The sequence below is a fragment of the Hetaerina americana genome, unplaced genomic scaffold, assembly GCF_022747635.1.
Source record: "Hetaerina americana unplaced genomic scaffold, ioHetAmer1.1.p SCAF_4, whole genome shotgun sequence".
NCBI lineage: Eukaryota > Metazoa > Arthropoda > Insecta > Odonata > Calopterygidae > Hetaerina > Hetaerina americana.
In genome coordinates, this window is record NW_027286985.1 from 60,544,161 (window position 1) to 60,569,892 (window position 25,732).

General features: G+C 39.0%; 1 protein-coding gene across 1 annotated transcript in view; it reads left to right on the forward strand.

Annotated features, from left to right (window-relative positions):
• The first annotated feature begins 438 nt into the window (after positions 1-438).
• Positions 439-25,732, forward strand: part of dpy (fibrillin-like protein dumpy) — a 463,637-nt gene continuing 438,343 nt past the window's right edge. The window contains 1 exon segment of the mRNA XM_071590673.1: positions 439-470. The gene's annotated coding sequence lies outside the window, so the exon portion shown is untranslated.

The window sequence follows — 25,732 nt, forward strand, 5'->3', positions numbered from 1 at the left end:
CGTTTATATTTATTGAATTGCACAACGTTTGTAACTTGTAACATGTAGAGGTTAAAAAAGAGCCTAAAAGTTAAAATTACATTATCATATGATTGTAACTAAAGATGCATTTAGCGATGGTTAGAATCTTAGCAGTGTAACTATTTCAGGGAGATTAAATGTGTATATATTTTCAAAACTAATCAACTTGTTGAGCGTGACTACCGTCTCCATTAAATTTCACGGTGTGGGCACGTAGTATGAAATGGGAGCTTATGAATCCGTGCCACTGCGATATATGACATTCCACTTATCAAATGCTGTGTATTTTTTGTGATTTTATGATAATGTTGACCTTTATTTTTATTTTGCAGGAAAAGTTTGGAGGTAGAATATTATTCCTCACAAGATGAAGCAGGAGATAGGCATCAATATTTGATGACTTCATAAGGTCAACTGGTGAAAGTCTCATGCGGCATGAATAACTTTCGGTGAGTATTTCAAATTATCCATTTTTTTCAATTTAATTGAATCGGTTGATTTAACTACTTGTCATTTGTAGTTACTTAGGATCTCCACATTATATACAATATGAATGATTGCTTCTCTAGATATTATGATGAATTGTGAATTCGCTAACGACTCAAAAGGCTACGTCTTCGAATTTTATGTAGCGTTCAGAAATGCTGATGTTCGATGTGCGACTGAATATGTTCATGTAGTAATGGTGCAAAATGTGCTTTTTGCCAATTCATAGAAATCAAAACCTTGTAGCTTTTGGCCTTATTTTGGTAGCTAGGATAGTGGCATTTATAATTAAACAATATAAGGAACTTAAAAGATCACCCAGGAAAAGAATTTTGGTGACATAGACAAAAAAATATGAAGGAAATGTTTATAAAACTCAATATTTTCAAAATTCAATCTCGTATATTATTTAATCTCATAATAGTTTTTGGGTTATTCCGAAACACGAGAAATCGAAATACTCCAAGAATAAATCTTTCACTTGGCAACAAACGACGATTTAAACATTTTATAGACTTAAGTGATTTGAAATGTCGCTAGTGTTCCATCCTAGAGTCGCTAGTATTTAAACATTTTCTTTTAGCAGGAGAATTTTTATGTAATACGTTTCAATCACAATTAATTATATTTGTTGCCAGGAAATTGGATAAAATTAGGTATTGGATATCATCCTGTTCAATTCTTTATCAAATCAAAAGAAATTAAAGTTTACGTCTCCGGTTTCACCAGTGATATAAAGGGTGTTTTCAGTCTTGAAGGCTTGTATTTAGTGACTTTTATGACAGTCATTTTTCAACATGTATTCAAGGAATATTTTTCGAAATATTTTAATGCTTGGAATAGATATTATATCATTATAATTTTCCCATCACGGTAGAGGCACTTTCATATACTTATTAAGATAGAATTCAAACTACTTTCTTCAGTTTGAAACACATGGAATCAATCTGAAAAGGTATAGTATTGTATAGCGTAGACTTTACCTCTTGCGCTAGTTGGGCAGTTTATTGAGGAGTAATGTGCAAACCTTTAGGGAAGAAATTCGTTTCAGCCAAAAATCACAGCCTTCGGGGAACCTGATATTCAGTTTCAGCTAAACTGCTTTTCTGCTCGGTCCAGCGTTTCAACTGTTTATATTCTTTCAATTTGTAAAATTATTTTAATGAATTTCTGCTCTGTGATTTGGAAAATCCATGAATATGAATGCAACCACCACCATGAGAGAGGAAATTGATAAAAAGTTGACCAATCTACCTTCACTACTCCTCTGCAAAAACGTGACATACCTAACGGAGTTGATTCTGATTCACCTTTAAATCTAAAGTGTTATTTCTCGCAACAAAATCCCTAATTGCGTACCCGTACTCAAGTCACACATAATCCTAGGATTTCGCTCGGAATTAACTGCAGTGACTCATTCCTTACCTTTCTTTCATCAAATTTTCAGTACCATCCCAGTAGTCTGCGTGTCTTTGGGTTTCATTCGTTTCCCGATCGTTCAAGTCGCCAGCGTATTTCATTTTTCTTCTTTTGTCCACCTCGAGAGAATTCTCATCAGCTCCCTACCGTTTTCATTCCTGACTCACTCCTAGCCACCGCATCCCTTTATTGCCTCCTACAATCGTGGCAGTGAAATTCCTTTTTCCTCTTTTTTCCATTAAGCCCTCCTCCGATGGAGAGGTGAGGTTCATCTTCTCTTTTTATTGTCCGCTTCTGCCCCGAGCCACTCCGTTTCTCCCAAGTGCCGTCTTCATTTGTTTCGCCGGAACTCTCGCCCTCTTCCTTTGTTCCCACGCGCCCCGCTTCTCCCCCGGGGAGGCGCCTTCGTCGTTGGGGCTCTCCGGATTTAATGCTTGCCATTCCCACTGGGCAACTTAAGACGACGCCGACGCGTATGCGTGGGTAGAAGCCAGTGCCGTCCAAAGAGATTCACTAATTGGAAGCCTTAATTTCTCCCGCTCTCCAGATTATTCTCTCCGTCGCCTCTAATTTTTCTCAGACCTTCCTTAATCTTTGAATAGCAATGGAACATTCCTGTTAAAGCTAATGCACTCGGGGTGAAGGGTTTATTGAGATTGATTTTAACTGCGTGCATAAATGCATGGGAATATACCTACTAATGGTGTTGATATAGATAGCATAGGGAAGAAAGATATACAGCGGGACTTAGGTACCGGACCTACGATATTTTCAAGGTGGAAATGCACAATATCAGGATTGGACGGAGAGATTTGAGAGTAATGATGGAAAAACCTGTGCCATTTCTCTAAAGCTTATTCCTGTGAAAGAAATTGATAGTTTTGTGGCGGATGAAACATGTCTCTCATCTTTACCTTAAAAATTATGCCAATGATATATATATATATATACAGGGTTCGTCCGGAAAATAAGTGTACTGATTTTTTCCCGCCGCTCCAGGCGCGCCCAGCACCGCTCTGACGGGCTGCGATTGGAGGGGGGTATGTTGGCAAGCGAAGCTGAAAAAGGCAGTCGGCTCTGAGCTGTGGTGTAGTGAGGAGCTCTGTTAACGCGAACCTCCACGCTCGACCCACGTCACGGAACGCGATGCCGAAGTTTTTGGAGCAGCGTTATGCCATCAAATTTGCGGTAAAGCTTGGGAAATCGTCTACCGAAACTGTCGGTATGATTAACCAGGCTTATGGGGAGTCAGCCATGTCCAGAAACATGATCTTTCGGTGGCACAAGATGTTCGTGGAGGGCAGAGAAGAGGTCGACGACGAACCACGGCCTGGACGCCCATCAACGACACTCACCGACGAAAATGTGCGAAAAGTTCGCGATGTACTGAACTCTGATCGTCGTCTTAGTGTTCGGATGATAGCAGAGCAGTGTAATGGGCCAAAAACAATAGTGCACGAGATTATTAGGGAGCAATTACAGATGCGAAAAATTTGTGCAAAGTAGGTGCCGAAAGTGCTCAGTGATGATCAAAGACTCAATCGTTTGGAAATCGCGACACAACTTGCGGATCACTGCAAAAATGTTCCACATTTTTTAGAGAACGTTGTTTCGGATGACGAGACGTGGATCTTTGAGTACGACCCGGAGTCGAAGAGACAAAGTGCGAAGTGACACACCCCATCATCACCCCGTCAAAAGGAAGCTCGCATGAGCAAATCTCGGATCAAGGCGATGCTCATTGTCTTTTTTGACAAAAGGGGAGTCGTCCACTACGAATTTGTACCTGAACGACAAACTGCAAATGCTGCATTTTACGTCCAAGTGCTCGACAGGCTTCGAAAACGAGTCGCCCGCGTCCGGCCAGCGATCAAAAACATCTGGCGGCTGCATCACGACAATGCGCCGTCTCACACCGCGCTTGTCGTGTCGGACTTCTTGGCCAAGCACGGCGTGGCAACGCTGCCGCACCCGCCCTACAGCCCGGACTTGGCACCACCGGACTTCTTTCTGGTCCCGAAGATAAAGAGGAGTTTGAAAGGAACGCGATACGGGACTTTGGACGCCGTCAAAGAGGCCGTGACGACGTGTCTTCGAGAGGTTCCCGATGATGCCTTCGCGGGAGCGTTCCAGGAATGGGAACGCCGCTGGAACAAGTGTATCGACTCACAAGGGTCCTATTTTGAGGAATATTAGCTTAAGATATGTAAAAGCGTAATAAATTTTTTTTCCTGAGCTCAATACACTTATTTTCCGGACGAACCCTGTATATACATATTGGTGGGTGTGGAAAATATATATATATACACACACACCCACACACACACACACACACATATATATATATATATATAGTACGAGGGTCATCCGGAAAGTAGTACCCGTTCGTGAAATAAAGACACAAAAGTAAATATTAACAAACATAAAAAATTTTATTTGAAAGAGGATACTTTAAACTACTTCTCAACATAATCTCCAAGCAAATTAAGGCATTTGTCATAACGTGTGACAAGTTTCTGTATTCCTGCTGCATAGTCCTTCGCCGCCAGCTCATTGAGATACGCGAGGGACCCATCTTGCACAAATTTTTGCATAATGCAGATGGTGTTTAACAATTTCATGAACAATTGTTCGAGAAACATTGGGAAAATGCTCACAGATGTCATCAATTGTGACGCGCCGATCGTTCCTCACGAATTCGTCAACTGAGCTCACCAGTTGGTCTGTAATGACAGACGGTCTCCCCGAACGCTCATCGTCGTGTGTGTTCCCCCTCCCCATGTTGAAGTTGCGACACCACCGCCGAACAGACGACTCGTCCATTACATTGTCTCCATACACCTCCTTTAATTGGCGATGAATATCACATGGGCGAACGTTTCTTGCATTGAGGAATTTAATCACTGCCCTCACTTCACAACTGGCGGCGTTCTCAATTTTTTTAAACATTGTAAACAATCACAGAAACAACACAGGCAATGCTAGCGTCACGCAACTTGGCTCAGAGAAGGCAGACAAGCCACTGAAGCTATCTGACCTCGTCCAGCGGCTACTCGCGTCGTCAGCACTTCATGCGGCACGAACGGGTACTACTTTCCGGATGACCCTCGTATGTATATATATATACATGTATACATATATACGTGTGTATATATGTATACATGTATACATGTATATATATATATATATATATATATATATATATATATATATATATATATATATATATATATATATATATATATATGTATATATATATATTAGTGTCCTTTTAAATGTTACTATTTTATTTGTGTTCTATTGGGCCGTCCCAATATCTTATTTATTATTAGGTAATCTACCGATTAAGGTAGGTTTTTAGATGGACGTAATTACTACTTAAATAATTTGTGGCCCCTAGCAAAACACAACATCCTACTCTACATCAGGTCCCTCTTCAGCTCTGAGTACTTTCTTCCTCCCTTCATCCCGTCCAACATCCCTATCCTGTTCCTTCCCTTTCCTCGTTTGCGTAACATTCTCCCCTCAATTACAGTCTTCAACATCCCGCTGCCGGGCGAAACCCCCTTCAGCCACTTTTCCTGCCAGGGGTTTGTTGGGAGCAATCCTATGGAGGATTTTACTATCTACTAGTATTTTACTATCCTTTACTAGGAAATTTACTATCACAACCGACTTATATTCAGATACGGTCGAAAATAATGATGCAAGAAACTTAAGGCAAAGATATAATGGCGCTTTTCTTGGATATACACGGGATTTGTGACATGCATGATGATAGTTTCGTTCCAGAAATGGGCATTAGGGAGTTAGGCACAGCGTTAAACGAAGGCATAGGAAGGCAAAGCGATTGGAATAGTTAGTATCCTCACAGGAGTTCACTGAAATATGCTAAGGTGGATTTCTTTGAGTTATATTTTAGGATATACGTGGAAGGAATCATGAAGGGATTTTTATTGGATAATAGGGCCACAAGTTTAAATTAGTATGTTTAAAATATATTGACCAAATCATCATGACTTTTCCTTTTGTTCCTCTGGATCATATATTTGAAGATGGCATTCGACCGTGTTGACTGGAAAAGTTGTAAAAATACTGCAGAATACAGGGCAAGACTAAAAGCATAGTTGAGTGACAAGTAGATTTGCTATAGAAAATGAATAGTAACTAATAATACGAAGCAAAGTATGTCTTTGTTTGTTCCTTTGATTTTAAGAAGACTTTTAATAGAGTTGGACGAATGTAATGAAACTGATGAAAAGTGTATGTGTTAACTGGACGTACAAGCGGCTTGTATTAACGGCTCAACGGTAATATTTACTAAAATCAACCTGCACAATTTCGGATGGCCAGTTGGGGATGGTCAATCAGGAGGAGTAACCATAGGTAGGGTAGAGAAGAAATTAGTTTACTCTGGGTAATGCAAGTAACGCCCTACCATTTAATTTTACGTTAAGACTGAAATACCGGAAGACGGGTATTAAAACCGTGCGAATAAAGACTATTTCTTGAAGCTCTACTAAATGTCAGCATTATGATTTAAACACGACAAAAATTGTTATTTTACAGCGTTTATAGGATGCCGGAGTTCGAATGGTTGACTGTTGGGCAGAGGATGAAGGTTGTATTGTTCATATTGAGTTTTATTTGGAGGTAATTTCAAGAGAGATATTGGATAAGCTGAGGTTTGAGAATAAAAGTAGGGAGGGAACTGAATATTCATCTCAGCGATACTTGCTGATAATAACGCTTCAGCTTGCCAGTCAGTTTAGAGTCTATATGTTGTGCGCTTAATAAGGTGAAAAGATTTTTTTGACATTCGAAAAATCATTCAAAAATGAAGTCATCCGGTGTTCAATAGATGTGATTATTAAATTAGACATAAAATAAAATGTAATAATGAAATCAGTTTATGGATATGATTAATATTTTGAACGAAATTAGGTTAAGTATAAATGGAATTTTGGAAATCATTACTTAATCAAAAGGACACTACTGCTAAAAAAACATTTAGAAAGAGCTGGAAACATATGACCGAAACTCATGAAATATGTACAACACAACTTAATAGCTTCCATACAGACTCTGCGGTCGTGTGATTAATAAACTGCATCACTGAGGAAAGCGAATGAACCTCGATTCCTGACTTCAAGAGTATTGAGAGAATAAGGTGTATCGAGAGGAAGACATACAAAGATAGATATTGGCCGAGAAAATAGAGGAAGTTTTCGGCGAAAATCAAAACAGGGAGTGGTTGGAGGAGCCCAAGAGGAGAGGAGGACAATAGAGGGAAGATCAAATTTTGTAAGAGAAATCAGAATGAGAAAGGAAAATTTTGAGCAATCGGAGTATGGTTGGGAAAAGAATGGGAATTATGGGTGCATAAAGTTATAGAAAGTACGAGGCACAGAAGAAGGGAACAAAAGAAGTTGAAACCCGTAGAAAGTTCTTTTTAAGGCATTGACGATGTGTAGCAATTTTTAGCGTCCGTCACCAATCTTCCTCTAAACGTTAGAATACTGATAGGAACAACAGTTTGTAAGGGCATTGGAATATGAATCCGTAGTCGAAAGAAATTATCATTTAAGCCTTCTTGCTGAACAGGATTTGCGAAAACTTTATAGTTTTGTATTCGCAAGCGTACGCTCGTGTGCCATTTATTAGGTTATATTCCAAGTTAACGAAATTTTATATCTTTAGAAATGCATGAAAGTACTCGTTCCCTTTACGAAACGCGATGGCCTGTGATCGGTTCGCTGAGTAAGCCGTGGCTTTTCCCCTCGACAAACGTGATTGGAAAAGTGAATTGCTGCGGGCAGGTGTCGAAACAAGTGAAGGTAACAAGCGCTGCATGTTGCAATTCTCGAGTTACTGCCACTGATCCTATCGGCTCTTTAAGAATATTATCAACACATTTTCTTATCGTATCAGATTCAAGGCCCTTCTTAATGAGCTTTACTCTCAGCCAATTGAAGGGCTTTCCTGGAATCTTTTTTTTGTCCCGCAATGATTTTCTGGCTCGAAATCACCTAAATTCCTAACCTATGGTGCTGAATCCCTCATTGCAAAGCCATTGGTGATGCTTATGGTGCGTCTGTTGTTTTTGCCCCCATCATAAAAATGACGATAACACGAGCTGTATCGAAATAATGATCCAAAATCAGATGCATTCAAAATAAAACCCACATGATAATTTTTGAACGTTACAAATTGGTACCCTATCTTTGGGATAATTTGTACTTTTAAATTGTCCAAGCTAATAAATATATTTAGGGTATTAGTTCTTATAATTATTTTTCATTTAAATTTAACTTTTGCAATATCCACTGTAGTCCATACCCTACATTCTGTCGGTCCTCGTAATTCATGAACGTCATTGTTGCTGTACGAAACAGGATTGAGAATAAACTTATAATGTTTGCCATTTAAAATTCGCGTGACGAGTTCTTACGTAGAAATGACTCCGAAAAGAGAACCAGGTTCATATTTTTTTCAAATTATACCCGCAATAGTGGTCACGTATGACCAGAACAAACATTCATTTTTTTCCCGTTGAGCTTCTGTCGTTGAGTCACAAAACCGGAGTCCAAGAGAGCTAATGGCCAACGTCGGGGCGAGCTGTGCCAACGTGGAAGATCGATTCGCCTCGCCCTATCACCAAGGGGATGAATGATATCGGGGGTATGTGCTCAGTCTGGGGAAACTTCGTCTGGATCGAGTCGCGATGAGGAAATCGTGCCTCCGTCATCCCGGCACGAATTTTATTTTCCTTCCTCGAATACACTTTTCTTTTTTTTATGTTTGCGATGCATATTGTACTCTCTCATATCTATTAAGAAATTTCTGACATTTGGAAATTTACCGTTCGTTTTTATTGACTTCGCTGCTGATAGCTTGTTCTGGTAATGATTAAAGGTACCACTCGTCGATCTCCAACGATCCCCATGGATGTGTTGCACATAAATAAAATAGTCAATTGCATTAACGTCTAATTGAATCTTCCTTTCCAACTTCATGGGAACATCAATTCTAATACCAAGGTCGCTCTATCAGCCTCATTGAGGCTTATTGTAGATAGCCTTACCATGGTGGAAACATGAATAATCAATTTACTTTGATCAGTAAATTTTTAGATTGTTAAAAAGTTTATTTAACTTGTGAAAATGTTGAATAACAAAAATTTCGATTATTTTTTTAATGGAAAGAACCCCTAAAGATTGGTTATAGGCAAACATCAAGTCCCACGAGTTCCTTCTAGGAGTCCTTAAACATGAAGCTTTCACTTTCAGTAATAATCCTTTACGAAAAAAATTTTGCCCTCGGTGGAGTTCTTCATACCGTAAAAATTGTTCCATAATCTATTGAGAGGGGATTTCCATCTATGCTTGAAAGTCCATATCTTCAAGTAATCAAACCACAGTGATTTGGCCTTAGCCATGTGTAAAATAAAGAGATCTAGGTTTCCCGAAGAATCCTCAAATCGCCTTATAATGTTTCGCTCACACATTCGAGTTGAAATGCTCGTGGTTATTCTTGAAATAATATATGATTAGTCGGTGCATTGTGTTTAAATTAAAAAAAGTGCAAGAGATACTGTCATTTGATCTTTCTAACGAAAATGAGCAATTTTCTCTTTCAATGGGAGTATTTTGCGAGGAAGTTTTCGTTCTACGAAGATATGCTTGTATTCCTTACCGTTATTTCTATAAAATTATTACCCGTCAAAATAAGCTAGGATCCGTTTATGAAAACCTTTCTTTAATTTTTTTGTTTTATCCTGATAAGGCAGAAATATTATTGATAGTAATATTCTCCTTCATTTGAGAAATAACTAAAAGACTTAATTTTTATGTTCATAGTTTGATGTAATATGATAATATGCAGCTTGAATATACTATAACTGAGATATGAATGAGTCATTGGTACACTTCGCAACACGATGCAATACAATTTACGCTTCTCAAAAAATTAAGGTTGAATGAATTGATAGACCCAATAATTGAATAATTGATTCTATTGCCACACGCGTGGCCTTAGCTTTACTTTACTTTAAGTTTAAAATATAAGTAAAAGAAAGCTGAAATAAGATTCATTTTATGGTTCATCTACCAAAATGTGAAGAGGACTTCATAGAAAGCCAAGCATTCAATGCAAACGACGTCTTCAAAAATAATGATGGTATAATTAGAAGTTCCATCAGATTAAAAAAATATTTTCTAGTTGATCCTTGTTGATTTTTATCACTTAATCATCACAAAAAATCGTGTTATTTTTGAGAATCTGATTGAAACCGTTCCTATTCTCTTTTTAATAAAAGAAGACCTTTCTTCCATTCAGCCCTTTCAAGCCTGAAAGAAATGCTTGGTGTTTGTTTAGTTTGAAGCCATCAAAACTTGACATTGGAGAACTATGCATGTTAAATCAAGCTCTTTTTTTTAAACAACACCCCCGTTCATGGTCGCTCTGCCACCGTCCTTCGTGGAGGATGTTAATGAGGGAAAACATGTGGCACCTTTGTTTTCCTAGCACGCTAATGGGTACAGGGAGCGCCTTCCAAGGGATAGGCGTATGTATTCCTCCTTGAAAACCCTTCTGTTTTCCCGATGCCAGCGTGTGCATGCGAGGAGACGAGCATCTACCTGAGTCAATGCATCCAAAGGTGATGATGTGTGTTCAATTCAGGAATACTACAAATGAATATGTGTCACTCTGAATGATGGAGACTAAACAATCCTCTTTTATTTGTTACGTTACTATTTTTTCATATAACTACTCAAATGGCCCACAATTCACAAAAAATTAAGTAAAGGTTAGAACATAAGTCATAAAATTGTAGAGGAAGGAGTCATTAAAGTGGGTTGGTAGTAATTCATTTATGTCTCAAACTCTTTGCGATAATATCGTGATTTTACTTCGAGAAAAAATAAATATCTAAGTCCGTGTTCAATTATAATGTTTATTCTCGTATTCCCCATGAATTTTTTGTTTTTGTTTTCCTCGCATCTATATGGCACGTGGATGCCTTGTGCTTAGAGCATTCGGCTATTGACCTGAGAGACGAGGTTCAATCATTCATGATTGAGACAAACCTCGGCTTCGCACAAGCCATGTGATTATTTGGATATCAGGTCTGCCTGGAAACCACAAATGGCAAAGGGAAGGGAACTGGTTGACCACCAACCTCAATCCTCGCCTGTAAAAACATCCATTGGGTTGATTACTAGGATTTTCTTTATAATAAATGCATCTCGTGATTGGACCGAATTCCGACTTAAATTTAATCAGCATTGATACCATTTGTAGTACTCCCAGTGCTGTAGTAAAATCCCAAGTTACATCAGTAAATCTTTTAGAGAGCCGTGTAACACAGACTAAATCACAATACATTTCTTTAGTGGAATAAGCCTTTTATTTTAAGTTGTTTTTCAGTTTTTCTGTTTCACGACTATGTTTTTGTTTCACTTTCACTTTTGGGTATAATTAATTTATATCACTACGCAATCAAAATATTGCTGATATAACTCTAGGAGAGTTAATTCGTGTTGTATAGAAGGCAATCATCATTTTCCGCGGTCTATGAACTGTTTTTATATAGTATTATCTTACTCTGCTACATTTATCATTTTTATTTTTATGCCCTTGTCTCTTAATTTTATCTTGAAATGTTACTTCAGTGACAGAATAGTTAAACGCTATAGTCTTATCATATTTAGATACACTATTTTATTTCATTTCGATGATTAATCATAACATTGAACTTTTTACTTACTTAAAGATCAAAATTTTTAGGCCTTACGGAGCGGTTGGGACACTTTTGATTCATTTAATCCTTTGACCATATTATTCGCGATTTTTTTCCAGTTTAATGAGTTTTAATATATTTCATTATTTTCTTTCAATAATTTCTTCTTCCTAGAGTTGAAAATATTTCGTATGATACACCTTTACAGGAAAAAGTTAATATTTTTTTCCTAAGATAAAAAGTCTTTATTTGAGATGCCCAGAATTCCATTTTGGTTACAACGATCCTGCGATCAGCATCAATCCAGATGAACGAGCTAAATAAAATTTTATTGAGAAAAAAAAGTTAAACAAAAGTTGTGCAAAACTCGCACAATTGGAGAGTGGTAGGAAAGTTGGCCATTTACATCTTTTCCACGTGACTGAAGAAATAGCTAAACTTCAAGATAAACTGTGAGAAGTCATAAATATAATTTAAATCCGCGACTTTAAGTTTACATAAAATATACCCTTTAGGACGGGAATGAAATGTTCAATGTGAAATTGCTACCCGACTGCATTAACTACCTTTATTTAAATACACATTTCGTCTCTAAAACTACAGCTTTATGTCTACACTTAACCACCATGTGCGTTGGAGGGTAAGTTTTAGGAACGGAAGGCCTGCCTTCTTTCGCTCTTCGTCCGGTCAGCAAATGGCATTCAATCTGAGATTGGTCTTTCTTCCCTGCGGAATTGATCATGGGTTTACCGTAAACCTCACAGGGGGAGAACTCGTCTATAGTGAGGTAGATGCACAGCAAACAAGGCGTTTCCAAAGAGATTTAATGGCAGACCCTTTAGGTTTTTTTATCGCCCGACCCCGGGGCAGAGAAAAACCTTTTGTCCTTCCCTGGCCGCCATGCCTTTGTCCACATCCCTTTCACAGTCTGCCCACTTATCTTCTTCTTTCTTCATACCAACCCTGCATCACACCCTTCAAGGAATCGCTGGCGAAAGTCATACGTCGTATGCTTAAAAACGGCGTGATATTTACTTCTGGGGTTTCCAGCCTATTTTCATCCATGTCCAGTGCAAAAGTGAAAACAGTTTTTATCCACGTTGTTTCAAAGATGATTATCGATAAAATTATTATATTAATAAGTCTTAATCTTTCTATCAATTGTAGCTATGATTTTTCTCTTATCCTTTTTTAAAGAAAGTAAAGTGAGCTTATTAGTTCAAAGAACACATTACAATAGATAATTCAATAAAATAGTATTATGAATAGGTAATTAAAGTAAAACTGGAATAATGGAAAAAGTTGAAATGAAAGCAAAAGTCGATCTCAGTGCTTCAGTGATAATTCTTATATTTAAGATTGCTTAGAATTTCCAGGAATGCAGAATATCTACAATATACTTAAGATTTCATGTATCATGAGTCTATTTGGCTTTGTCGTCTTCGTTCCCAAGCATTATCAGTGTAAATCAAGGAATGATTGCTGTATTAGAAAAACTAGAGCACATGTTTTTGAATATCCAATGAAAAAATACTTTTTCCTTGAGGTTTGCTAAAGATTATCGAATATTGTTTGAGTGTCACTTCTTCCAGTCATATTTTCACACACGATTAAGCAATACGTGCAAGCTTGTATAATTCAATGCACATTTTAAATAAACTGAGCCATTAAATCAAGGTTTTTGAGACGCATTTCGCTGGGATTTTATTACCTCTGTCCAACTTTGAATACCCTAAGTTAATATATAAAGACTTTCCCTGAAGTATTAGCCTGCGTTGAATACTGATTAGGATATGAAAATAGAAGGAAATCTATACCATCTAGAGGTTATTCATGTGCTCTCTCCAATTTTCCAATAGTGACTAAGTTATTAATTCATTGTAAATTATTCTTACAGGTTAATAAATTGCCCTTGGTTGCTCACTCAGCGCTTTTAAGCCATACCTACGTCACAGTTTGCATTTTTAATTATTCCTCAACAACATTATAAAATGCATGTGCATTTCAATTTGCGCTATATTTGTGTAGAACGCCCGTTTGAATAATACTTTGCTTCGCAACCACGCTTGTCGATTTATCGCCTCGAAATATATGTAACGTCGTGGGCAAAATATTTCTTTCGGTCCATGTACCGATGTGGATGTGTGGGACTTGAGAAGGCCATGGGACGCGGTGTTCCGCCTTCACGCCATGTATTCGCTCGCATTTTGCATTAATGGTAGAGGTCATCAAAAAAAGACCGGAAAATATTTCAATATTTTTCTCAAGGCCAATAAGGTGGGCTTAATGTGCATTGTATCGACCGGGTTACCCGAAGGTCACAGGTTTGATTCTTACCTTAGATATCGACGTTTTACTCTCTAATTTATGTTTATAATACGTGCTTTGAAACGGTTTGCTCCATGAAAAGTATAAAATTCTGCTAAAATCTCTCGATAAATACTTCTTTGCATTATATGTCGACCACCCTGCCTTTCTGTGTGCCAGTTCTGGGGAGAAACATACGAGTATGAAAGTTTAGGTCAGATGGGATCGGAATATACATGTATCCTATTCTTGAAAAATGAAGAAGATAAAGGATGGCTATGCTAGACCTAGGGTGATAAATGCCACTTAGAATAATGGCATCAGCCCTCTCTTTTATCCGACTGATGATGTATTTTACTTAAATCTCAAATTACAAAAGACTGCGAAAGTTCTTCCTCTGTTAAGTGACTTTCGCGAAAACAGCACATGCGTGGTAAAACAATAGCCCCGTGAATTTTTTACTTGCGGCGTGGTAACATGGTTAATCGATCGTTTGGCTAATGACCGTCGGGTCCAGGATTCTAATGAAGTTCTTGTATTTGAATTTCCCTGAGAAATCCTGTGAGTATTTCCTTGTACCAGGAGAATCCTACCCTCACACAACCCTCGGGTCGAAGACTTGTTGATTTTTTAATGACTTATCCTTTTGAAGAAAGGGAAGCTTATTGCGAACCGTTATGTCCGGTGGTAGCCATGCTCTCAGGCTAATCATAAAGTCGTGGACCCGGATTCCACTTCGGGAATTAATGCTGGCCTGTTGCTTAATGGCTTCTCTTAATTTTTTTTGTTTAAAGTCACTAAGTGACTCCAACCAACGGATCTCTTTAATTTAAGTACATTCCATGGGAATCAAATGACCTGCCCAACAATGAATAAGCTCTTCGCACCGCTTCACCTCTTTGCAGTTATTATTTAGAAGCAAAACTGCGAGGTCAGCAGTTACGTTTCAGTACGGACAATACCACTTAGGGCGTGATATTCCCGCCAGCTTCGAATTAAAGTGTTCATTATTTTCGAATGAAGAAGTCCATCGCGCCATTTGGTGTTTATTATTTATTGTTTATTATTGGATGGCATGGTAACGTAGACATGCGTGAAGGGTGACGGAAAGTAAAAACATATCCGGGAAGGAATTGCTTAAAATAGTTTTACTTATACGGCTTTCATGTAATGCGATTTTCTAACTTCAGTGTTGAGTAATATTTCATGAAGCGAAGTGATTCGGAATTGTTTTTAGCGACGGCTCGTTCGCAGAATTAATAGGATCAAAGAATGTTGCAGTTAATGCGCGAGCCCAACAATTTTTCGGCCTCTTAATACAGAGTGAAGTAGCGTTTTTTCGTCAAATTTCGCACCTCAGGGCCCCTCGCTCTCGTGGGATAAATCAGCATTTACGCTGGGAACGCGGCAACCATGGCCGATACCATTCCACTCGTTGCGGCTCTGCTCATCGATTGAAAAATTATGGCATCGCTGGTCTGACGCATTAGTGTAACAGCGAAAAGCGGAGGATTCCCACTCACTTTTTTTCCTCGTGCGATCTCCAGAAAATAGACGAGAGAAGATCGACTTCGGTTCCTCGGTCTGAAGTAATTTTTTTCCTCCCTTCACCCCACCCCTGGACCGCAGCGGGCCATTGTTAAAATCACTGCACGGTTCACCCGCTCGTCGTCCGACGCACGAATGCACGCACGGGGGATGAGAGTGGACGAGAGGGAGGCAATTGAGGGGGAGGGGAGAAGGAAGGAAGGAAGGAAGGAGGAAGAGTAGGAGGAACCAAAGGAAGCGAAGCCATAAAAAAGGACGACACCCGCAAGTCTCTCAGGGAGGGTGCGAGCATAAAGGAGGAAGCGAAGAGAGGGAAGGTTATCATTTTTTTCATATATATTTTATATTGTGTGGCTCTACGTGCGTTGAAGGGGCCGGTTGGGTGCAGTTGGGAAAGGTTGATAGGGGGAGGAGGAGGGGACTGGAGGGTGGGGAAGCCTTGAGGGGGCAGGCCACGCCTCTGTTGCCGCGGTGGTGGTGGAGGTGCTCCCGGGGATAATGGCCGGTCGCCGCTCCTTCCCTGCTGGCGTGCGTGGTGCTGGTGAGGAGACGACATAAAAGAGCAGACCGTTGGAGAGAACGAACGGGTTCCACGCTTACCGCCCTCCTCCTCCGCCCCGCCCTCCGTCCCACCCTCCGCCACCGCGATTTCCTCCCCACCACACCCCACCCCCCCTCACCCTCTTCCCTCTCACTCTCTTCCTCCTTTCGTTTCTCGTCTTCCCCTGTTTCTTTCCCGTGATTATACCTTCGTGTCACCCTCACCCAGAGCGAGTGAAAAAGAGGAAATGCTGAGTACCGATAAGTTCTTATATTCTGTTTGTCGCCTTGCGTGACGTCAAGGATTTCTTATGGCGTCATGATTTTGCTTCATTGCGAGTAAGAGTGAGATCGAGAAGAGCTTTATGATTAGGATTTCAAAGGCGAATGCTGTGTGCGAGAAAGCGGAGTGAGGTCCAAGTAATTGGACAACACGGGGAAAAGATTCAGTGTTATGCGACTCGTAACGGTGAGTTTGCTATACAATGCCGTTTCGAATTAAGGTCTCATTTAGGAATCCAATACGCGTATGGGTTATGGAGTGGTTTCAAATGAATCTACAGAAAGCTTACGTATTTTTCACCAGTCGCAAATTCAATGAAACTGAGGGAAATGCCCCAACAGTGACTTTGACCGGGTCACTCGCTGATGTGCGCGCAAATGCGTGAATTTAACTGTTTTAAATAATTATGCTTGTCTGGAATCCGAACCTGGATCCGTCGATATTCAGCCCAGTGTTTTAATCAGTCAGCTTATCGAGGTGTCTTAATGCACTTCTGAATTTCTGACTGGCAGCAATAAGTAATTTATTACCGATAGTAATCCCTGTAAAGGGAATTTATTTTTGCACTCTGAGGAATTCTCGCACTTCGCCATCAAAATAATTTCCAATGTGTACGGGCAAAAGCTTTACATTGCAGCAACAAATTATTCCGTATCATTGAAAAATATCAATCATGCAAAAAATATTTTGGATAGGATGAAGTGAAGTCCAAATACTGAATGATAGGGAACCTTATCAAAATAAATAGCCCTCTTAATTGAACTGTACGACTTTTGAGTGCGTCCTGGGTACTGTCAGGATATGAACAGAGCTGTAGTTAGTCCTGCGAGCTCTTGCTCATTTTGTGTTTTCTGTTATGGTGGAAAATTTTTCGTTTTGAAACTCATCATTTTCTGTCTTTTACATCGCAGCCCTTATTTTCTCACGGTGACACTCTCTCCCTTATTGGTAGTCCGGATACGCTCCCGGTAACGCATGAGTTGTAACAATGAAGGTCCACCTACTGAGGCCATTTGCTTTACACCAAAGGTTTCTATCTAGACGATTGTCCACGTCGCCGGTGAATTTGTCTCTGGTGTGACCCCAAAGAAATTTTTCGAAAAGTCTACTTATTTATACGCGTATGAGGTTTTTTTCATCGTGAATCTGAATGTTCTCTTTTTTCATATAGGTATAAGTAATCTCTGTTTTATTTGTGGCTTCGGTGCAGCTTTAGATGAATTTGATTGGTCACTTTTTGATGAACCTTAGACCTGCAGTCTCTTGTTTTTAAAGTACTTTTTTTATATCACTCATTTTGACATTTCGGTGCTAGCCCTTTTTATAATGGGAATTTTTTAGTCGCCAATACTATCCTTTGCATTTTTTTAATCATCTCCTCTTCGTTCTAACACGGTTCACAGTCTCTAGTCTTCCAAAACAATTTCACATAAATATTTGTAGAGGCTCCATGAAAAAATACCAACCCTTCCGATTACTCTGTATTGGATGTTATAAAATCGTTACTACTTTCAGCTGAGAATGTAATAGCCTTGGTTAGTAATAAATCTGCATAACATGTACAATTTGAGTCCATTAAATGAAGGGCTATAAAAAGACAAAAGCCGTGTAATTCTGGAAAGGATTAGTCTCTTTCAAATTGTTTCCCAACTATCCTCCTCGAGAGTTATTTAACCACTAATTGCAGGTAAGTTGTTGCGCTGGTGTTCCCACACGTTTCTCAAACTTCGCATCAAATTTCCTTTTCGTGGTTTTACATGATGATCCACGCAGGTGTAGTGGTAATCACTGAAAATAAACATTCAGGAATGTTGCGGTAACTTTTCCAGATAATCGAATTTATTGAACGCTGACAGATTCATTCGTTAGTGTGACCTAGTGTAATTTACAAGTCCGGTAATGTAATAATAAAACTGGTGAGAAAATTACCTTTGGCTGACTAAGAAAAAAACAGCATTGTAGATTAAGAACAATAAGTAACTTCTCATCGACCTCGCTCTAAGCCGTCATCTTTTTTTTCTATCACAGTTTTAAAGTGGGTGAAAAATGGAAGAAATTTATGATTTATAAAAATTAACAACTTCCTAGACCACGGGTTTTTCTGGGAAACAAAACCAGGTGGAATTATAGTGACTGACAAGAGGTGATGTTTCCTGCCTCAGGAAGACAGGATCTGCAAGTGCAGGCAAATGACTTTCTGAGATTTCGAACTCTTGATTTGAAATTAAGTCTGCTTATGACATCTGCAGAATGTTATTTGCTTCCGGAATATACAGAATATGGCTTTCACGTTTTTATATAGTCACAGACTCTAGTGGGTTTATTTATATCTTTGATGCAATGTTTATGGCTTTTGTTATATTATGTCGTTGATGAGTTAGATTTCACTTTTCTTTTCATGATGATGCCGAATTACTCTCGCTTTTACGTTATCATTCCATGTTTTTTTATTCAGTCACCATGAATTTTCGCTAAGTAAAGCCTCAATGCATCAAATTCATATGGAGCTTAATCTTTATACTGCGATTTCCACTGAGAGAAGAAAAATGGTTCTTTTCTTGAAAATCACGGAACATACTTGAGAGGAGGGTGTTAACTTTTACTCAGGATCGTTGGAAGACTGTGTAAAGTCATTTGGTTCTTATAAATTACTTGTTTTTCGTTCTTGGGAAGTTTGTTTTTTGAAACTTGAAACATTGTATGATAAAATATAGTTCTCATAATGAACATGTATGTAATTTTCGTTAATATTCATTTATGATAAAACATTTCCCCAGAACTCATAAAATGTTATAACTTAATATCAAACGTTCTGATGTGATATTATGAATGTTATCGAATCGGCCGGCCACTCGCTTATCCAACCCATGAGTCTGACCTAGGCATATCCGGTTAAGAAGAAGTGCACTAAATACCGTATGGAATAATTTTCTCGGTACTGGGGAATGGATCTCACGTCGAGCGATAACTCGTGTTAATGTTTCCGCTAATTACAATGCTGGGATCCCGGTCTAGGCGAATGATATTTACACTGTGCAATTCTCTCATTTGTGTGAACACCTGTGAGTGACTCCGCTAAAGTTACTATTGCAGCGTTTCCCACTTTGCTTTTAAAATTTGCCTTTAGTTCATCTTCTTTCTCTCTTTCGTTCACCGCATCAGAATTGTATTTTATGATTTTGCTGGCAATGAATGCTTACTATCTCTCCTGTTCAATCAGCGGATATTCCACTAGAACAATTGAAACTTCACATTGCTGATAAAGTCTAATGGAGGAGAATTTGGCATCATCGTGACATATGAAATTCGCTCTGATGACGACATAAATATTCCGCTATAGGCATGAATTCTCTTCGATTTTGCGTACGGAGGGACGCAGGAATAGAAATAGTAGGTAATAGTTGAATCTAGAAACTCAGCATACTTGGAATAAGTGTGTGCATTTTTTGTCATCCTCGTATAGGTTCTTTACTTTGCATTCATGGCCTCTCTACCCCTTTCAGATAGCTGTAAGTCCTTATGTCGTATAATTTGTCGTCTCCAATTCGAAATGCTTGATATATTTATGAAGTTCCTGGAGTTACGGACAAGGTGTAACCGACATACATACCAATTGTGATCAAAATTAATTACTGTTGAATACGCTTTTTTTTAAGTCAGTTGTAGCTTTATCTTTGATTTTTCAATTTCAACACGACAAAACTTGCACTTGTCATGTCTTATAAGTTCCACTCAACAAACCTAACTTCCTTCCATCCATATTCTCTCTTAACTTTCCATCCAGGTCTGCAATATTGTTATAGCAAGCACAGTCATTCACCATAACTTAGCTACCAGGTTTCACATGCAGCTGTATTTTTTTTAAGGTAATCTACCGGTTAAGGTAGGTTTTTGGATGGACACAACTACCAAACAAATATTTTATTACTCCTAACAAAACACAAAATCCATCATCCTACTCTATATCAGGTCCCTCTTCATCTCTGAGTACTTTCTTCCTCCCTTCCTCCCGTCCAACATCCCTATTCTGTTCCTTCCCTTTCCTCGTTTGCCTAAGATTCTCCCCTCTATCACAGTCTTCAACATCCCACTGCCGGTCAACACCCCCTTCATCCACTTTTCCTGCCTCCATAGGATTGCTCCCAACAAACCCCTCTCTTCGCCCACCATACCAAGTACTTCCTCATTTGTTTTCTTCTCTGTCCATTTCACCTTCTCCATTCTTCTCCACACCCACATTTCAAAAGCCTCCAATCTACGTCTATCCTCCTGCTTCAATGACCACGTTTCCGCGCCGTACATAGCTACGCTCCATATCAAAGTTTTTACGAGTCTTTTCTTAACATCCTTACTCAAAGTCCCCGTCATCAACTCCCTCCTCCTTGTGAAAGCCTCTTTGCCTAGCGCAATTCTTCTCCTTACGTCCCTACTACTTTGACCGTGTTGGTCCAAAACTGTACACGTTTAATTAATATTTGTCCTTAAAACACAACATTTGTATTTCTACATACTTTATTTTAACGGTAACGGCGTGATTCCTACATCCATTAATGTGCATGTTTGTCATGAGAAAAACGGAGGTAACGTAGTACGTTACTTCGGGTTCGGAAGGTTTCTAATTTAGTGAAATTTTCCCGCCTCCAACTCCATGCTCTCTCACGGGTTCCCAATGCCCTTTCCCACATCCCTTTGCCGTGGTCTTCCTCATCCGCCCTCCTCCTCACTTTCCTCTTTTTCTCCCCGCCCCCCAATCATTACGCCCTGAATGTTTTCACTTGTCATTCAGAAATTCATTTTCCGAAGGCCGGAAGGATTCCCTCACTCAGACTTTTAAGTGATACGTTACCTTTAACACTGCGTGACTCGTTGAATTTTTTTCACGCTACTCATCGTGTTTTTACCGCTTTGTATTTTTGCGAGTTTTTCGCAGCCCATTACTCGCACAAGACGTTTCCTGCTTTTACTTAACCCATTTTTTTCTATTTTTACCTCTTCAGGCTAATTTCGAAAAATATTCCCACGGACGCGCCCACCACAACATTATGGAATACATCCGCTCGTATTTTCCCAGTGCGTTATATTTCCCCTGGGCTTATTAACCAGAATTGACTACGCTTTTGTCAGACTTTTTCCCTGCTGAAGATGGCAATTCTGTTAATTGAATCGGCAAAAGTTTGATTACTCGACGCGACTGCTTCCTCCCTCTAAAATGTACCCTTCCTCGCCTCTTTGATTGTCTCTGCCTCTTTTATCCCATTCCATTTTTCCCGCGGGGCAAAAATTCATTGCAGGGCGCATAGAAGCCCATTAACGTGTTATGAAAAATTTCCTGAGTTAAAAAAAAGAATTAATTAGTGCGGAATTGCTTAATATATATATTGTCAACCGGATTATTCTGGTGAGTAACGCGTCCGTCTGTTAACCTAAAGCTTTGAGAACTAAATCGGTTATGGATGCTGTGAGCTCGGGGCGGTGCGCCACTAAAAAACCTTTTACAACGGGGACTCACCAGAATGACAGGGTAGTACGGGTTACGATAGAACAAGGATTACGTAGAATCATTTCGTTCGCTTATATTTTAAATTTAAATTATTTCATATTCATGGCCATAACTATGAACAATTCAGCTTTAGGTATTCTGTGATGCCCTTAGCAATGCTTAGGTGGCTTACGTGTTCAATCAAATATAAATCAGTCTCAAGGTGGAAATATTATTTGCGAGGCCTGTTTCGTTTTAACGACTTTCTAAACTTTTGCTCTTTTATATTTTAAGTATTTAATAAGCTGTAATAGACCAGCTCTTCATTTGTAGTTTAGTAAAAAGTCTTGTTTACATGAAGATACTCGGGATTTTGACGGAAATACGTATTTTGAACTCCCCTGAGCACATTTTGGCCATTTTCCAAATGGTGTCTGTGAGTTTGAGATATGTTATAGGTTTTTCATGGGCACAATAACTGAAAAAACATACGGTGACCTGAGATGCACGAAATGTTATATTGATAACTTTTTATTTTGGGTAGACCTACTGATTGGATTTCCACCTTGTCCACCACCCGGAATAGACCGTTTCGACCTCTGTTCAACATTTTCAAAACACGTCTGAGAGCAATGCAAAAATCTCCAGCCCAGAATAGATAGAATACAAATTTTCTTAATGACCCATTTCTTTTTCTTATTTAAATACGGAAGTATTGAGTTATTAGCGTGGGATTTGAAGCGTACTGATAAAGGTCTGAATTTGCTTATTGTTTTCACTATTTACCATATGACGCAAGTTACATCGATAGAAACACATTCATTCATGAATATTAGTGTTTTTCGGGACTTTTAAATGTGATTACCTGTAGAAAACCCATTTCGACGAAGACTCATAGTCCTTTCATAGGGCGAATGCCGAATCCTTTCATTCATTTCCTAAACGTGCACATATTTAAGAACAATCTATGAGGGGAGATATTTTCAAAAATATTGTTTAGTTTCTTAGCTTGCAGATACGCAAGGAAAAACTTTTAATAGACTTGAATAATGCAATATTTTACCAAATGTTGTCCTTATCTTGGGTCATAAAAAGAAAACCCGCATGAAGAATTAATATGCTGGACACATCACACTTTTTCATGAAGTTTGAAGCTCTTCTTAATACAAACGAAAAATGAGAGCACCATTAATCAGGAATGTAATATGAGTTTTTGAGGTGAAGTTCGAGCTGGGGGCTTTTTGGGTTGGCCGAATGGACTGCATTGCCGGAGGGCAGGGCTAACTGACCCTGCTTCTGCTGTTTCCGCATTTTCATCCGTCTGACTTACTCCTTTGTTTAATGTAACAGAGGATAAGTAATTCAACTGCCGCTTGCAATCTCGTTTAATCTCCCTGAAACAAGTATCATACTCTGACATAACTGACTCCCCTGACAGACATAACTGAACTTTCTTATTCAGTTCCCAGTTTTACCAATCATCGGTGAGGAAAGATAAATACTGTTCTCATGATTGCTACCTTACATTTATTCCTGTGTACAACTTTTTTCTTTTACTTATTCTTACTTCAGGATGTGTTTCATAGAATATTTTAATAGAATACCATCCGGAGCAAATGCAGTAATATTTACCTTTGTAAACGAACCCTTCTTTGATCAGAGTGCAGGACAAAGTGATATATATGCTGTTACTTCACGAGAGGGTTCCGGAGAGACTGGCTGACAACTATTTGAATAGTTAACTTTATTTTTTCTATTATGAAGTTGAATGACCTTTTTATAATCGAGCTCTTGCATTGAAAACTGAGGATTTAACGAATTAGAATATTTTAGCGAACACTTAAAAATAAGTGGAAGATCAATAAGCATACAAATCTTGTGAGTCTTTATACTCTTGGAAAAATCGCTCGTCTGCCTCTCATTGGCCATTTCTCTGAATGGATGAAAACCTGGTAATTAAACGGACTTCTTCCAGAATGGGAATAAAGTATTGCGAATTTTAATAATCCATAAACTAAAAATCTTTAGTCATAAAAAATCTAAATACTACATAAACGAATGAAAAACACCCCACCCATACTTTAATGTCTGAAGTGATATACATTTTCGATGCAATACCCCACCTGTGAATGTGATGTTTAACATGTGAGGGAGCAGAATGGAATATGCGTTTTGTCGTAAGAACCCTGGAATAAAATAACTTGAAACTACCTTGAACGCCATTAGAAATGAAACATTTACGTAAAAAAAGGAACTGGCCAGTGAAATAAAGAATGTGATGGAAGTTGACTCAGGGAAATTTTAGACACCAAGAGTACATACTCTCGCCTCCCTATACGGGTCTGTATTAAACGAGCCACCGCCCGGAAACAAGCTTGCCTGAGGGTCTCTCGGAATGGGCCGGCATTTGCTCCTTCAGAAACCAGCACGGAAATCGTACCTGCTGGAAATGAGAGGAAGGTGGAGGATGGATTCTCTCACTCCTTTCTCCTCCTCTTCATTCCTCCCCCTCACTCTCTCTCCATCACGCTTCGCCTTTCCCTCATCCGTTGCTCTTCCTCCCCTTCCATCTACAGCTCTCTCCTTTTATCTATCCTTCGCATCGACAGCCTACCTACCCGTCCTCGCGGCGTTCTCCATGCCCCGACGCGAATCGCCTTGCTCCGGTGAAACCCGGATGTATGTCGCCCGGTTCTGTCCGCTCACTTTTTCATTCGCGGCTCTGATTCATGTCCTCCCTCCTTACATCTCTGAAATTTAAAAATAAAAAGAGGAGGAACTTGAGTGTTCTGATGTAAAACATAGGGCCCTTGTCACGATATCGCATGTCCTGTCGTGGAGAGGGGAGGAAGACTCCCCGGGAATTTTGAAGCGAAACCGTGAGCCTGATGCCGTGAGGGTTGTTAACTTGTTTGCGTCCGCCGGTTGATTCGCCATCGCCTGATACCCGACCTCTTTGTGCATATTCCTTGTACAACACGATACTCTTCTTTGCATGACCGAACCGAGAAATGGCCGCGACTGCGACGCGACGGTGCGTCTAGAGACGATGCACCCAAAAGTGAACAAGTCTTTGATGCGCGATTTTGTTAATGATACGTTTCCTTTTTCTGAAGTACTGTGTTTTTACTGACTATGGAATAGACTAGTCGTATTTTCTAATATAAGCTCTTGAGCATAATTCGTAAAAATAATTAGCGTTCATATGCATGACAAGCATTCGTAAATGGGTAGCCGTGATGATTGTATGATATTGGAACGGTAAATATATTATGCAATGCTTTTATTCATCCGTATGGTTGTGCAAATTGGATTTCAGCAATTACCAACATCAGCTCTGCATTTTATGTTAATGATGTGATTTCATACGGCAAGGAACAATTGACTGCTAAAACTGCTAATAATTTTTCATACCAAAAGATTTAAAAACCATCGACCATCGACCTGGGGTCTATTTTTCAAACGTATTTTTCAAAATTCAGATTCCAAATCCTTTTAATTTGTGTGGGTGGAGTATGCCGATAAAATAAATAAATGATGCATACTTATATAAATTGCATAGCATCCGAATTTTAAATTGATTTGCATTTAAAATTGAATTGTCCGTCTGTAAGAACCGTTATGCCCTTCAAAAATGCCTGTGTATCCATCCCATCTAGCCAATCTGCGGCCATGGAACTAATGCTTTTTTGTCATTCGAATCAGAATGATATGTTTTCATAACCCCATTGTATCACTTACGTTACATCTCTAATGGAGAGAAGATAAGGCCAAAATAACTAAATTTTAATAATTTATTTATAAAACTTTAAATCCTTCTTTCGACTTATGAGGTATTGAGATGGAAAGAAGTAGACAAATGTATAAAAGATCGAACGTTACGAGATTTACTCAATTATAAAAGAAC